Source organism: Trichechus manatus, unplaced genomic scaffold, assembly GCF_000243295.1.
Source record: "Trichechus manatus latirostris isolate Lorelei unplaced genomic scaffold, TriManLat1.0 scaffold00252, whole genome shotgun sequence".
Classification (NCBI taxonomy): Eukaryota; Metazoa; Chordata; class Mammalia; order Sirenia; family Trichechidae; genus Trichechus; species Trichechus manatus.
In genome coordinates, this window is record NW_004444188.1 from 59,505 (window position 1) to 73,027 (window position 13,523).

The following is a 13,523-nucleotide window of genomic DNA, read 5'->3' on the forward strand; positions in this document are numbered from 1 at the left end:
TCTGGCCAACTTGATCAGCTTACCCGTGCCCACCAGTTTCTTTATTTTAAAATAAACTCAAAAACTTTCTTCTAGCATTTAGAAATTATATACTTGCTGTTTTTTGTCTGTTTAAAGATGTGAGTAGATACAGCCAAAAAAAAAAAAAAAAAAAAGTATACTTTTTACCAAACTAATGCATTTTCTGGGAAAATGTCCATATTGAGGAATGTATGGAAGTTCTGGAAATTATAGTCATCACTTACTCTAACTATAATTAACAAACTCAGTACTAGATTTTAACGTTCCTGAATTTTAATGATCTAATTACCTTAAATTTAGGGTATATTTTTTTCTGTGCTTATTTGTTTTGTTCTGCTTTTAAAGACTGAGAAGAAATACCATGTCTTCTTAAAATCTCATGCCTTTGAACATGCAATGCCCATCGCCTGAAAAATGCTACTTATTCTTGAAAAACAACATCAAATGTCATGATCTTCAGCGAGGACACCCATGATCCTATCTGCTACTAAATCTCTCCCTACTCAGTTCTCCTAACATTTGTCCTCCAAACTGTATTATCCCATTGAGAATAGCTACCGTATGTCAAGCACCTACTAGTTACATACGTGCTTGACATAATCATATTCAATCTTCACAACAGTGCAAAGAAGTTGAGGTAGAGATCCTTTTTCAAATTAAGAAGCGAGTATTAAAATTATGTAAAGGACCCAAGGTCACACAGTTTGCAACTTGCAAAGACAGTTTTTAAAGCCCTTCCTAGCTGTTTATATTTCTCCGTTCACTTAAAACCCTGCCAGAACTGATGCTATATTTTATTTATTGTTTATCCCCAGCTCCAAGTGCAGCCTATAACACGTATCGATTGCTTAATGAATGTTGAGTGATTGAATGAATGGATGAATGAATCAGGGAATGAATCAATCTCTTCATGGAAGGCTCTTAATTGAAGAGTGACTTTTTTCTAAACTCAAATTTCACAGATTAACTGTACCTTAGTCTTCCACAAACCGTATCTACATTTAGTCACATATAATTAACATTTAAAAAATGCATAAAAAACTCACCTAAAACTTTTGGCAGGTAATTAGGAGGATGAACTGACTAACACGCATATTAATCCTTTATAATAAAGTGCTGTTCTTTTTTTTTTTCCTGCTTTCCAACTCTGTGCAGACAAACCCTCACAATTTTAATGTCATGTCATGTCCACCGTCTTGGAAAAAAAGACATAAAAATTTCTATGATGATGATTCAAGTGAATAAATATGCTTTTGAACATAATATACATACAGCATAAAATTTGAAGGTATACGTGTTATCAGAATTTCATGTTCATAATGAACATAAAACTATTGAATATAAGATCTTTTTTCACACTTAATTTATGCCACCAAATTTAAAATAATATGTTTCTTATTGTGTAACAATTATAGCAGGCAAACTTTACCTTACACTTTTAAGAATCTGCTGATATTCTAGGGGTATTGAAGGCAGTTAGGGTTTTTCTGAATGTGCCCAATAACAAGCATGTTCTTCAAATATTTCTAAGCTTGGTTTTTGGCCTTTCTAGATATTTATCCAAAAGTTAAAGATAATATTTGAGGGCTCCTTATAGGAACCTTTGTGGTACAGTGGTTAAAGTTCTTGGCTGCTAACCAAAAGTTCGGTGGCTGGAATCTATCAGCTGCTCTTCAGAAGAAAGATGTGACAATCTGCTTCCGTAAAGATTTACAGCCTTGGAAATACTATGGGGCAGTTCGACTCTGTCCTATAGGGTAGTTATGAGTCAGAATCGACCTGAAGGCATTGGGTTTGGTTATAGATGAGTATAAGATATTTTATAGGGAATTAAGTTTTATCAAACAGATTTAAAAATATATATATATCATAATGCTCATAAAAATATAAGCATGTGCCAAAAATTTTATTTATTAAGGCCTTAAGTATTGAGGGGCATAGTTAAATGCTATACTGTTTCAAAGGAAAATTCAAAGAACACACATATATAGACAGTCAGGAATGATGATTTGAATTTATGACTATCTTATCATAAATTTATGTCAACATCTATAGAGCAGTAACCAACTACATTCCACCACACACACCTACTTTGTATTTCTATGGACTGGAATCATTTGCATTATTATCAGTTTCCTACAACTGGCAGAGCTGTAAAAAACTCAAAGACAATGAAAGTTAACTTAAATAGCTTAAAGGTAAACTGGACAGGATAAGATATCCAGTGATTTTTTTTTTTTCCTATTTCAAAGTCTCTTGCAATATATTCTTATATTGTATAATACGGAGCCCTGGTGGGCAGTGGTTAAGAGCTTGACTGCTAACCAAAAGGTCAGCAGTTTGAATCGTCAGCAGTTTGAATCCACCAGCCGCTCCTTGAAAATCCTATGGGGCAGTTCTACGCCATCTTACAGAGTCGACTATGAGTCGCAATAGACTGGATGGGATGCAGGTTTGGTTTACTGTATAATATAGCAATAGTTTTAGAAATGATGTTTGCTAAACAGTTTGTTGGTAGTTTGATGCCAGCTGGTATTAAGGATCCAGAGAAAGAAATGAGGTTACTTTGCTTGAATCGTGGGGAGGAATGTGTATGGCTGCAGAAATGGAAGGAATGAGATAGAAGGCGAAAGGTGAATGGGGGAAGGCTGCAGAGCTCAGTGTGTACCCTCACCCATTTTCCTGAAGTCTGAACTTCAAGAAAGCTATTTAATTCACAGAGGAATTGGTGTGGGTGGGTTTGTTGTGGAATTTGCTGAAACGCAGAGTTCACAGATGGGTAATAGTGGTATGATGCCTGGCCAGCATGTGAAAGCTCAGGAACTGGTATGCACATGGGACTTTTCAAGAAGTGTTCACAAAAATCTGAAGCAATCCTGTGATATCAAAAAGTACAGTTAGGTGCCAGTTCACATCATGATTACATGTAAAATGTTGAAGGCACTACTTAGCACAAAAGGATTTTTTTTTTTTTGAGTATTAAAACATGTATGTTCTTTACAGTTTTAAAGGAGCCACTTGGAAAGCAGTTCCTGTACTTTCTGTAGGTACTTTGTTTGGTCCACATGAGGGCCTCCACAGATGTTAATGTCCCCCCGGCATTCTCACTTACCACCTTGGTCTTTTGCTGTAATCATTTCTGAACCACTGGAATGTCTTAATTTCTCCTCTCTGCTTAGCTCATGACTTTCAACCAAGTTCTACCAGCACCATGGAAGGTACTCTGGCTATTCAGGTTGGCATTAATCTTTCCTTTGTCTGAAAATTAGTTGCATTTAAAGTGATACCATTGAGCTTCAATTATGCTCTCCCCAATTAGATCATAAACGTCTGGACAACAGAGAACATAATGCATATAATATCTATTTCTGCTCTTCAGGAAGATTTGCCTATGTAAAGGTTATATTGTAAGTCCTTGCTAATGGACTATAAAGGAAATGACAGCCATGGCCAAACTCTATTAAATAAGTTCTATTTTATTACCTCAAAGAATTTATATCAGTAATGAAATAATCCAGTCTTTCTCCCCATGAATTTGAGTCAAGATCAGGTTAATTAACATTCCCAAAGTATTTGTTGAGTGATGTTGACATGCCAGGCATTGTCACATTCATTATCTTACTTAATTCTGTTTATTTTTATGGAAGTGCAATTTTTTAAGAAGTGAAAATAGACACAATCGTGCAATTGTTTTGTGCCAGTGTCAGAGATCTTGATCAGTAAAGGCTGCATTATTGATAACCTTGTAAACCATGCTGAATATCATCAACTGTATTAAGAAGACAATGGCAAACCATTAAATGTCTTAAGTAGAGTGGTAACATAATTCTGTATCTTTGAAGTATCACTGATTACTATCTGGAGAAAGCAATCTGAGGAAAGCAAGACTGGCAATAGAAAAATCAATTATGCTTACCATCAATCCATGTGAAAAACGATGTCAGATCTGACTAGGGAGTGGTTACATAACTGAGGAGCAATGGATGAATTTGAGATGCTATTCTAAAAATAGAATTGACAGGACCTCTTGAAGAAAAGAGCATTTTGAAAATAACTTCTCTGGAATAGATGTTGATGAAATTCATTTACTGAGATTGAAATCTCAGAAAGAGAAGCCTGTTGAGTGGAGAGTTGATGAATTCAGATTGGGGTAAGTCTTCCCCCTATAGAAGATAACTGAAGACTTTTTACTGTAAAGGAAGAAGAGAAGAAAGTTGAGCACGTTCCAGAGTAACACCAACACTTAGATAGATGAAGTGAGCCAAGTCAGGAGAGGAGACTGAGATGGTCAGCCCAGAGGGAGCAGAGAATCTAATCAAAATAAAGCCAGTGGAAGGTAATGTTTGGAGAAGGAGAGAATGCCAAAACTATTTACCATGCCTGAGATATAAGTCACATAAAATTGTGCAGAATCCGCTGATGTAGCAATAAAGATGGTTTAGATATACTCGATTAGTGCAGATTTTTCTTATGTTACAGCTCTTTGGACCAAAGAAGACTTCTGAGGTTATTTATTGGTAAGAAAAATATCAACAACTAATACTGCAAATTAGTTCTGTTTTCACCTAATTATTGTAAAACTCTTCTTTAGGACAATCACATCCAGCATCAAATCCTGAAGAAATACAATCTGCATTGGCCATTTGGATAATAGCAAATGCTGCACAGCATTTTAGGAAACAGAACAATTATTTGTTCCTCTGGAGATTTATTGGGATCAAAACTCCCATTTGTTCTATAGTGATATGTACAAGTCTAGCATTTCTCTTTGAGTTCTCTTGTAAGCTTTTATTTAAGGAATTGTAATTGTAGTATAAGGCATTTCTGAAGATTAATGACTACCTGGGAGGGTTTGCTCTTTGGTCCATTAACTTCAACCAGTCATTAATTTCCAAAAAAAGTCCTGATGAAAGTTATTATTGCTAATATGAACTGAAAATGAAAGGAACATACAGGAGGTGTATTGATCCCCTCTCCCTTGGATGATACAAAGTTAATTGGTTTGTGTAAGAATTTTTAAGAAAAATGAAGCCCTTATACGTAAACCAATCTTATATAACTTTGCCTTACTCCTATCCTTGGAAATCAAATTTTGCCTTACATTTAAACAAGTACAACTGCAGAATCATATGCTATAAACTTAGATGGAAATTAGGAGGGCAGGAGGTCCCATACACAATTAGAAACAATGTGTTAATCTTAAATATAATTTTCGTTGAACACAGTTGATTATTAAAATTGCGTCCTAGTTTGTACTGGAATCACGCCTAGTGTGGCTGAAATATTTCTATTTGATACAGATGTTGATTTTAACTCTTAGGGGCATAAATTAATCATTTACTCCTCTAAAATATACTAAATACCAAATGAACCTATAAAGGCTAAAGTAGCTTTTTATCTCACATATTTAAAATACATATTTTTAAAAGCCTTTCACAGTACTTATCACTAGAATGTATCATGAGAAGAAAAGTTTCTCTAAAAAAGCAAAATAAGAATATGATAGTGAAGTTAATTCCTTTACAGGGTACAGGAATTTCTTTGTGGATTACTAAATACTTCAAGATTTTTTTAAATAAAACCCATGAAACAAACAAACAAAAACATGTGTGTGTATATATATATATATATAAATTTCTTATACGTATGACTGGAGCCCTGGGGGTGCAGTGGTTATACGCTGGGCTGCTAACCCAAAGGTTAGCAGTTCAATTCACCAGCTGCTTCTTGGAAACCCTGTGGAATGGTTCTACTCTGTCCTATAGCGTTGCTATGAGTCGAAATCGACTCAACGGCAGTGGGTTTGGTTTGGTTTATACATATGACAATATATAAGCTTGTTAAATAGATTTTTTTTCTAAAGATATGAAATATGTATTCCAATTATATTCAATTCTCCTTTATTTTGCCTTATGAAATATTTTATACCTTCAACTTTCTCTTTACAAAAAATATCACTATATGCTGTATATGCTAGCTGCCATACCAATAATTTTTAGCAGTATATGCTTTTCTCTTTTAAAAAGTGAATAGAAAAAATTGATTATGAGATCTGATAATATTAAGGACAGGTGTATGCATATATACAATTTACATCTATACATGTAAGCATATATACATATAAATATTTGTGCATGTATATATTCAGATATGCATGCATTTTTACGCAAATAATGTGAACCTTCTACTGTTTGCCACTTAAACCCTCCTAGATGAGATATTTTTATAAGTGTTACTATGACAATTCTTTTTTTTACATGTTGCTGTAATACCTCAGGAAAATACCTCACAGGAAGAGGGAGAGGTTGGCAAACAAACGTAGAATGCACACATTATTTGTATAAAAATGTGGTATATACATGTATGCAAACACACAGCTCTACATATGGAACCCAGCAATAGATGAAGATAAGAGACTTTCCAAATCTGAACCTACTAACTCAATGTGGGAGCCCTGGTGGCATAGTGGTTAAGTGCTATGGCTATTAACCAAAAGATCAGCAGTTCGAATACATCAGTCACTCCTTGGAAACACTGTGGGGCAGTTCTACTCTGTACTATAATGTCTCCCTGAGTCAGAATTGACTCAACGGCAAAGGGTTAAAGAGTTTTAACTCAATGTGAATTATAAAGCTTGGTAGAGGTAATTTTCATTTGTCATTACTTGCATATTGTACTGCCATACATGTTTATGCTTGTGATTTCTTTAAAAAGAGTCCGCTTACTTAATTTTTTTCATTATACACTTCACAGGTAATCAAATGTTTATTTTTAAATGTGTTATTGTTACTACTTTTTTTTTTTTTTTTGCCGAGTGAACGGCATTAACTAGGCTCTTGGAATTCAATGCTATATGTTTGCTGCCCTGAAATAATTTATATTGTAAATTTAGCATTTTGCTCATTAGAAGCGAGAATGGCAAGACTTTGTCTCACATACTGTGGACACATTATAAGGAGGGACCAGTCCCTGGAGAAGGACATCAAGCTTGGTAGGGTAGAGGGTCAGTGAAAAAGAGGGAGATCTTCAATGAGATGGATTGACACAGTGGCTGCAACAATGGGCTCAAGTATAACATTGATTGTGAGGATGGGGCAGGACGGTGTGGTGTTTCGTTCTGTCATACATAGGGTTGCTATGAGTCGGAACCAACTTGACGGCACGTAACAACAGCATAAAACAGAATTAAAAAAATTGGAATTTACTCATTCTTTTATAACACAATTTTTGAATACTAACCAAGTGACAGTAATTATGCCAGGGTTAGAGGATATAAATAAAATTAAAATATGATCACTTACTTCAAAGAGTTAATAGTCTGTTTTTTGTTGTTGTTAGTTGCTATTGAGTCGATTCCAACTCATGGTGACCACATGTATGCAGAGTAGAACTACTCCACAGGATTTTCAAGGCTGTGACCTTTCAGAAGCAGATTTCCAGGCCTGTCTTCAGAGATATCACTGGGTGGGTTCAAACTACCAAACTGTCAGCTAGTAGTCAAGCACTTAACTGTTTGAGCCACCTAGTTACTCCCATAGTCTAATAGAAAAGATAAAATATAAGTCAATTCAGCATAATCAGGGAAAGAGACAATTGAGAAATAATTCTATACCATTTGATACACATACATGTTCCATGAGTTGGTATCAACTTGATGATAACAACAACAACATACTTTATAAGTTCATATAACAAAGGTTCCAGGTACCTTTAAGAACACGTACCAGTGTGTAACTGGGCATTGTAAATCACTTATCAGTATATGGACAAGAGTCTATAAATATGACATAATCAATATCCTGCTTTATGTGACAGTATCTAGAATGCTTCAAAATAATTTGTTTATTTTATACAAAGATAATTAAATTGTGTGACAAGAAGCATGAGTGACTGGCATATTGTGAAACATTATTGAAATTTTTATTACTTCACAGATTATTTCTTTCTATATATATATAGCAGTAGGTGTATAAATAACATAAACCCAATGTGGCTTTCCAAAAAACTAAGTGTAATACTTGGAAGCAGGAGACACACCAAATTTCCACTGTTTTAAAACTCCATTTAGTTCTCATTTTATTGTAAATAAAATTTATTTTGGTCTTATGATCAGAAACTACATTTCTAACAGGTGTTTCAATGAGAGAATTCTCACCTCTCACCTTCCATACAGGAGATCTGGAAACCCTGGTGGTGTAGTGGTTAAGAGCTACAGCTGTTAACCAAAAGGTCGGTAGTTTGAATCCACCAGGTGCTCCTTGGAAACTCTATGGGATAGTTCTACTCTGTAGGGTCACTATGAGTTAGAATCAACTCCAGGGCAATGGCTTTGGTTTTGTTGGTTTATACAGGAGATCCAGGCTAAACTCTCCCGCCAGTGCTTCTTGTGCTCAGACAATACCTGTCAGTGGAGGTATGTGTGTTCCTGTGATATTGAACAGGTTTCAGTGTAGCTTCCAGACTAAGACAGGCTAGGAAGAAAAGTCTCATGATGTACTCCTGAAAATTAGCCAAAGCAAACCCTATGGATCACAATGATCTGACCCCCAACTAATCATGGGGTTGGCACAAGACCAGGCAGTGATTCCTTCAATCATGCATGGGGTCACCATGAGTTGGGGGCCAACTCAACAGTAGCCAACAACAGAAAAAGAGACAAAAAGAATATTAATTGATTTTTTTAAAATATACTTCATATTTTTAGAGCAGTTTGGGGTTTATAGAAAATTTTACAGAAAGTAGAGAGTTCCCATATACTCTCTTTCCCTGCAGCATGCTGTTTCTTTTACAATTATCATCTTGCATGAATGCGATACATTTATTACAACTGATGAACCAATATTGATACACTATTATTAATTGGAAGCCCTGGTGGCACAGGGGTTAAGACCTCAGATGCTAACCAAAAGGTTGGCAGTTCAAATCCACCAGCTGCTCCTTGGAAACCCTACGGGGCTGTTCTACTCTGCCCTACAGGGTCGATAAGAGTCAGAATAGACTCAACAGCAACAGATTTGGGTTTTGTTTCTTTTATTATTAATTAAAGTCTTTAGTTTACATTAGAGTTCATTCTTTGCACTATACAGTTCTGTGTGTTTTGACAAATGGATGATGTCATATGTCCACCATTGCACTATCATGCAGAATATTTTCACTGCCCTAAAAATGCTCTGGGCTGTACTGGTCATCCCTCCCTATCTCCTCCTGAAGCCACAGCAACCGCTGATATTATTACTCGTTCTATAGATTTGTCTTTTCCAGAATGTCATATATTTGGAATCATACAGTATGTAGCTTTCTCAGACTAGTTTCTTTCATTTAGCAATATGTATTTAAGGTTCTTCCATGTCTTTTCTAAGGTTGATAGCTGATTTATTTTTATTGCTGAATAATACTCCATGTATTATTTGCATATATCACAGTTTGTTTTTCCATTCATCTATTAAAGGACATCTTGGTTGCTCCCAATTTTTGACAATTATAAATAAAACTGCTATAGGCTTTGTGTGCAGGTCTTTATTTGGATATATCATTTTCAACTTGACTGCTGAGTTGTATGATAAGACTATGTTTAGCTATATAGGAAATGGCCAGACTCTATTCCAAACAGTACCATTTTGCATTACCACCAGCAATGAATTAGAATTCCTGTTGCTGTACATCTTCACCACCTTTTGTGTTGTGTTTTGTATTTTAGCCATTTTAATGGATGTGTACCCAGTATCTCATTGTTGTTTTAATTTGCAATTTCATAATAACATATGATGTCGAGCATCTTTTCATAAGCTTACTTGCTATCTGTACATTTTTTTGGTGAGATATGTGTTCATATATTTTGTCCATTTTTAAATTGAGTTACGTGTTTTCTTATTGTTGAGTTTTAAGGGTTCTTGTATTTTTTTAATACAAGTCCATTATCAGATATGTGTTTTGAAAATATATTCCCAGTCTGTGGAATGTCTATTCATTATCTTATGTCCTTATAAAAGAGAAGATACACAGAGACAAAGTAAAACATTTTAATAAAGTCCATCTCATTACTTTTTCCTGTATGAATTGTGCTTCTGGTGTTTTTTCTAAAAGTCATCACCAAACCAGTGGTCCCCTAAATTTTTTCCTATGTTATTTTCAAGAAGTTGGATAGTTTTGCCTCTTATATTTAAATCTGTGATCATTTTGAGGTAATTTTTATAAAATATGTAAGTTCTGTGTCTGGATTCATTATGTTGTATCTGGATACCCAATTGTTCCAGGACCATTTGATACAAAGACTATTTTTTCTTCATTAAATTGCCTTTGTCAAAGATCAGTTGACTCTATTTGTGAGGATCTATATCTTGGTTCTTTTTTCTGTTCCACTGATCTATTTGGTTATTCCTTCACCAATACAACACTATCTTGACCATTATAGCTTTATAGCAAGTTTTGAGGTTGGTGTGTAAATCCTCCAACTGTGTTCTTCTTCAATATTGTGGTTGCTTGAACAAAACAAACGTTAGTGAGATTCTAGCTCCCTTAAACCTCAAGGGCTATATCAAATTGATTTTCTGATATTTGTCTAATATATAGTTTGTTTATAGTATGTAATCGATTTTCTATGCAAAAATACTAACTAGTAAGCAGATAAACTAGTACCCATTACCATCAAGTCTATGCCAACTCATGGCAACACTACAGGATGGAGTAAAACTGCCCCATAGGGTTTCCAAGGAGCGGCTGGTGGATTGAAACTGCCGACCTTTTGGTTAGCGGCTGAGCTCATAACCACTGTGTGTGTCGCCAGGGCTCTAGAGAAACTAGTAGATAGAGGTAAATCTACAATGTTTTCCTTCAATAATATATCTAACAAAGATAATTATTATTTAAATACTAAAATTATGTTGACATTTGGTTGTCAGGGACTACCTGTACTTAGAAGGGAATTCTGGAATCCTTTGACTCCTGCACTTATTTTTATTTTCCTTTCTCATGAGAAACAGATGGGATTAAAAGACTGTTATCGTCTGCAGCACTTAAGCATAGCGTGCCTTTTTGTGTCGCGATGAGTCGGAATCGACTCGACGGCAATTTTTTTTTTTTTTTTTTTTTAGGTAAGGAGTGAAATTACTCAAGTAGTATTAGAAATCTTTTTACTATTTAAACTTCTTTGATTAGAAAGCATGCTTGAATTCTGTTTCTGCTCTTGCTGTTGCTGTTAAGCAATGGAGAGAAAATGTCCCTTAGTGTACTGAATCAAATCAGAGAGATTTAACTGAAAGTGACCGTAAGCCTACAAGTTCTTCCCTCTAGAAGGTAATTCATAGAGTGGGGAGGACTCCACACAAATCCAAAATGGCAGTCTCCACAGTAATTTTGTCCAAACTTCTGGAAAATTCTTCAATATCCACTTCATCAACATCCAAATCAACTGTGGGTTTCAGAATTATGTATACTACTAAAAAACTCGGTATTAGCAGAGAGCTGCAGTCCTTGAATTTGCTGAGGTGGAAGGGTACCTTCCCAGAATGTTCTGTATACCTGCAACATAATTACAGGTTCAGAGGATTAGAGTATGGACACGTTTGGGGTGGGGACATTATTCAGCCTACCACATAACCATGTTAAAAAGTTCTCAATACTGACCTTTACACAGTTCAAGATAAAGGGTGCTAACAACATTATTAGATAACATGTGGTTAAGATGTTGGTACAGGTAAAATGTGTGTCCCCAATGAAACTGAACTGAAATTTCTGAGTATGAAAATATAGTATCAGTGACTCTTAGTGCTGCATGTACTTCCTAAAACCTGGAAAACCCTTTGGGGAATGGAAATAATCTACTTGGGGAAGGTGTGCAGCATGGAGGGAAAGGATTCTCAGAAGCAGCAGCTAGATTTCAGTTGCTGAGTACAAAGACCTGTAGGGAAACTCAGAAAACAAGACTTTCATGATGAGGACACCACATCACAACTGCCTTTAGGTGCTGTTCAGCTACTTATCTGTAGAAGTGTGACGAGGAAAGCGAGAAAACAGACTAGAAAAAATTTAAAAATAAAAGAAAATCAGCAAGGAGAAAAATTATGCCTGTCACTATATGCCCCTTTGGCATTTCATGCAAATGTCCCTAGTGCTTCTTAGTTATACAGTCTTGCAGAATGTGTTTATATTAATGTGTTGATTTAAACCATGACAAACACATAGACATAAGTGGGAGTTGTTCAGTCTCATATAAAGGGAATTTTTGCATAATACTTATATTGCATTTTTATATATTTCCCTGAGGCAAAATTGCAAGATGGGTCCATTTACTGCCCCTGACTATTAGGCAGATAAGGACATAGTAAACATCGCTGGTGAAAGGAATGCTTTAGTAACATCTCACATATATTTCTGTGTGTACAGTAGTAAAATGTCTTCTTCTGGTACTTACCATTCTTTCCTAAAACCAGCTGGTCTGAGTATGAGAAATAAAAGCAATATTATTCACGGTTTCATAGTTGCAAGCAAATTGCAGGATGTTGTATATCCTAAGAGTGGTCTGCAATCAGGGAGTCTGCGAGGGTTTTCTATGATGAGTAACAAATTCTCTAAAACTTAGAGGTTTAAAAAAACACACATTTATTGTCGCAGTTTCTGTGGGTCAGGATTCCAGGCGCAGTTTTCACAAGGCTGTAATCAAGATGTGAGAACCCAGAAGTGGGTTCTCGTCAGAAACTTGACTGGGGAAGGATTTGCTACCAAGTTCCCTCTGGTTGTTTGCAGCATTCATTTTCTTGCAGTTGTAGAATTTATGGCAGTTTGTTTCTTCAAACCCTGTAAGGGAAAGAAAGGAAAAGAGAGACACAGAGAGAGAGAGAAATGACGGCTAGTTTGCTAGCAAGGCAGTGTTGTATAATGTAGTGTAATCAGTGGAGTACCATCACTTTCACATGCTCTACTGGTTAGAAGCAAGTCACAAGTCCCACCCACACCGAAGGGCAGTGAAAACCACAAGGTGAAATCACAGGGACCACCTTAAAGGCTGTTCTCCATAGAGACTGAAACTTAGAAATAACAGAAAATACAAGATCCTGGTACCATAGTTCATGTACCCAAATGGAGATCTTTTATCATTTTTATAATTTGGAAAACATATTTGTATTAAAACAATACAAACTGTGGTTGCAAATTGACATTTAATTTGTGGCTAAGTATGTACTAGAACTCTATCTTCCCTAGTCTGGTCTTCTGTATTAAAGAGTGTAGACATACTCCTAGAAGAAAGAATTTCAGGAATGACAAGAAGGCTAAGAAAGTCTTCAAAATGATGTCCTTCAGGTGAATTCTGAAGATCTAACATTGATATACTAATCTATTTTTTTAAGGCTTTGATTTTTTCTAAAGTTCCTTGAGAGAGGAGTACCATCTTGAGCTGCTATTGTTCTTTCACACCTTGACCTGAAGGATGGATTTGATTAACAGGTTCCAGCAGACAGACCAGTAAGACAACATGAGAAAGAGTGCAGGAGAGAAAAATAGAAGTT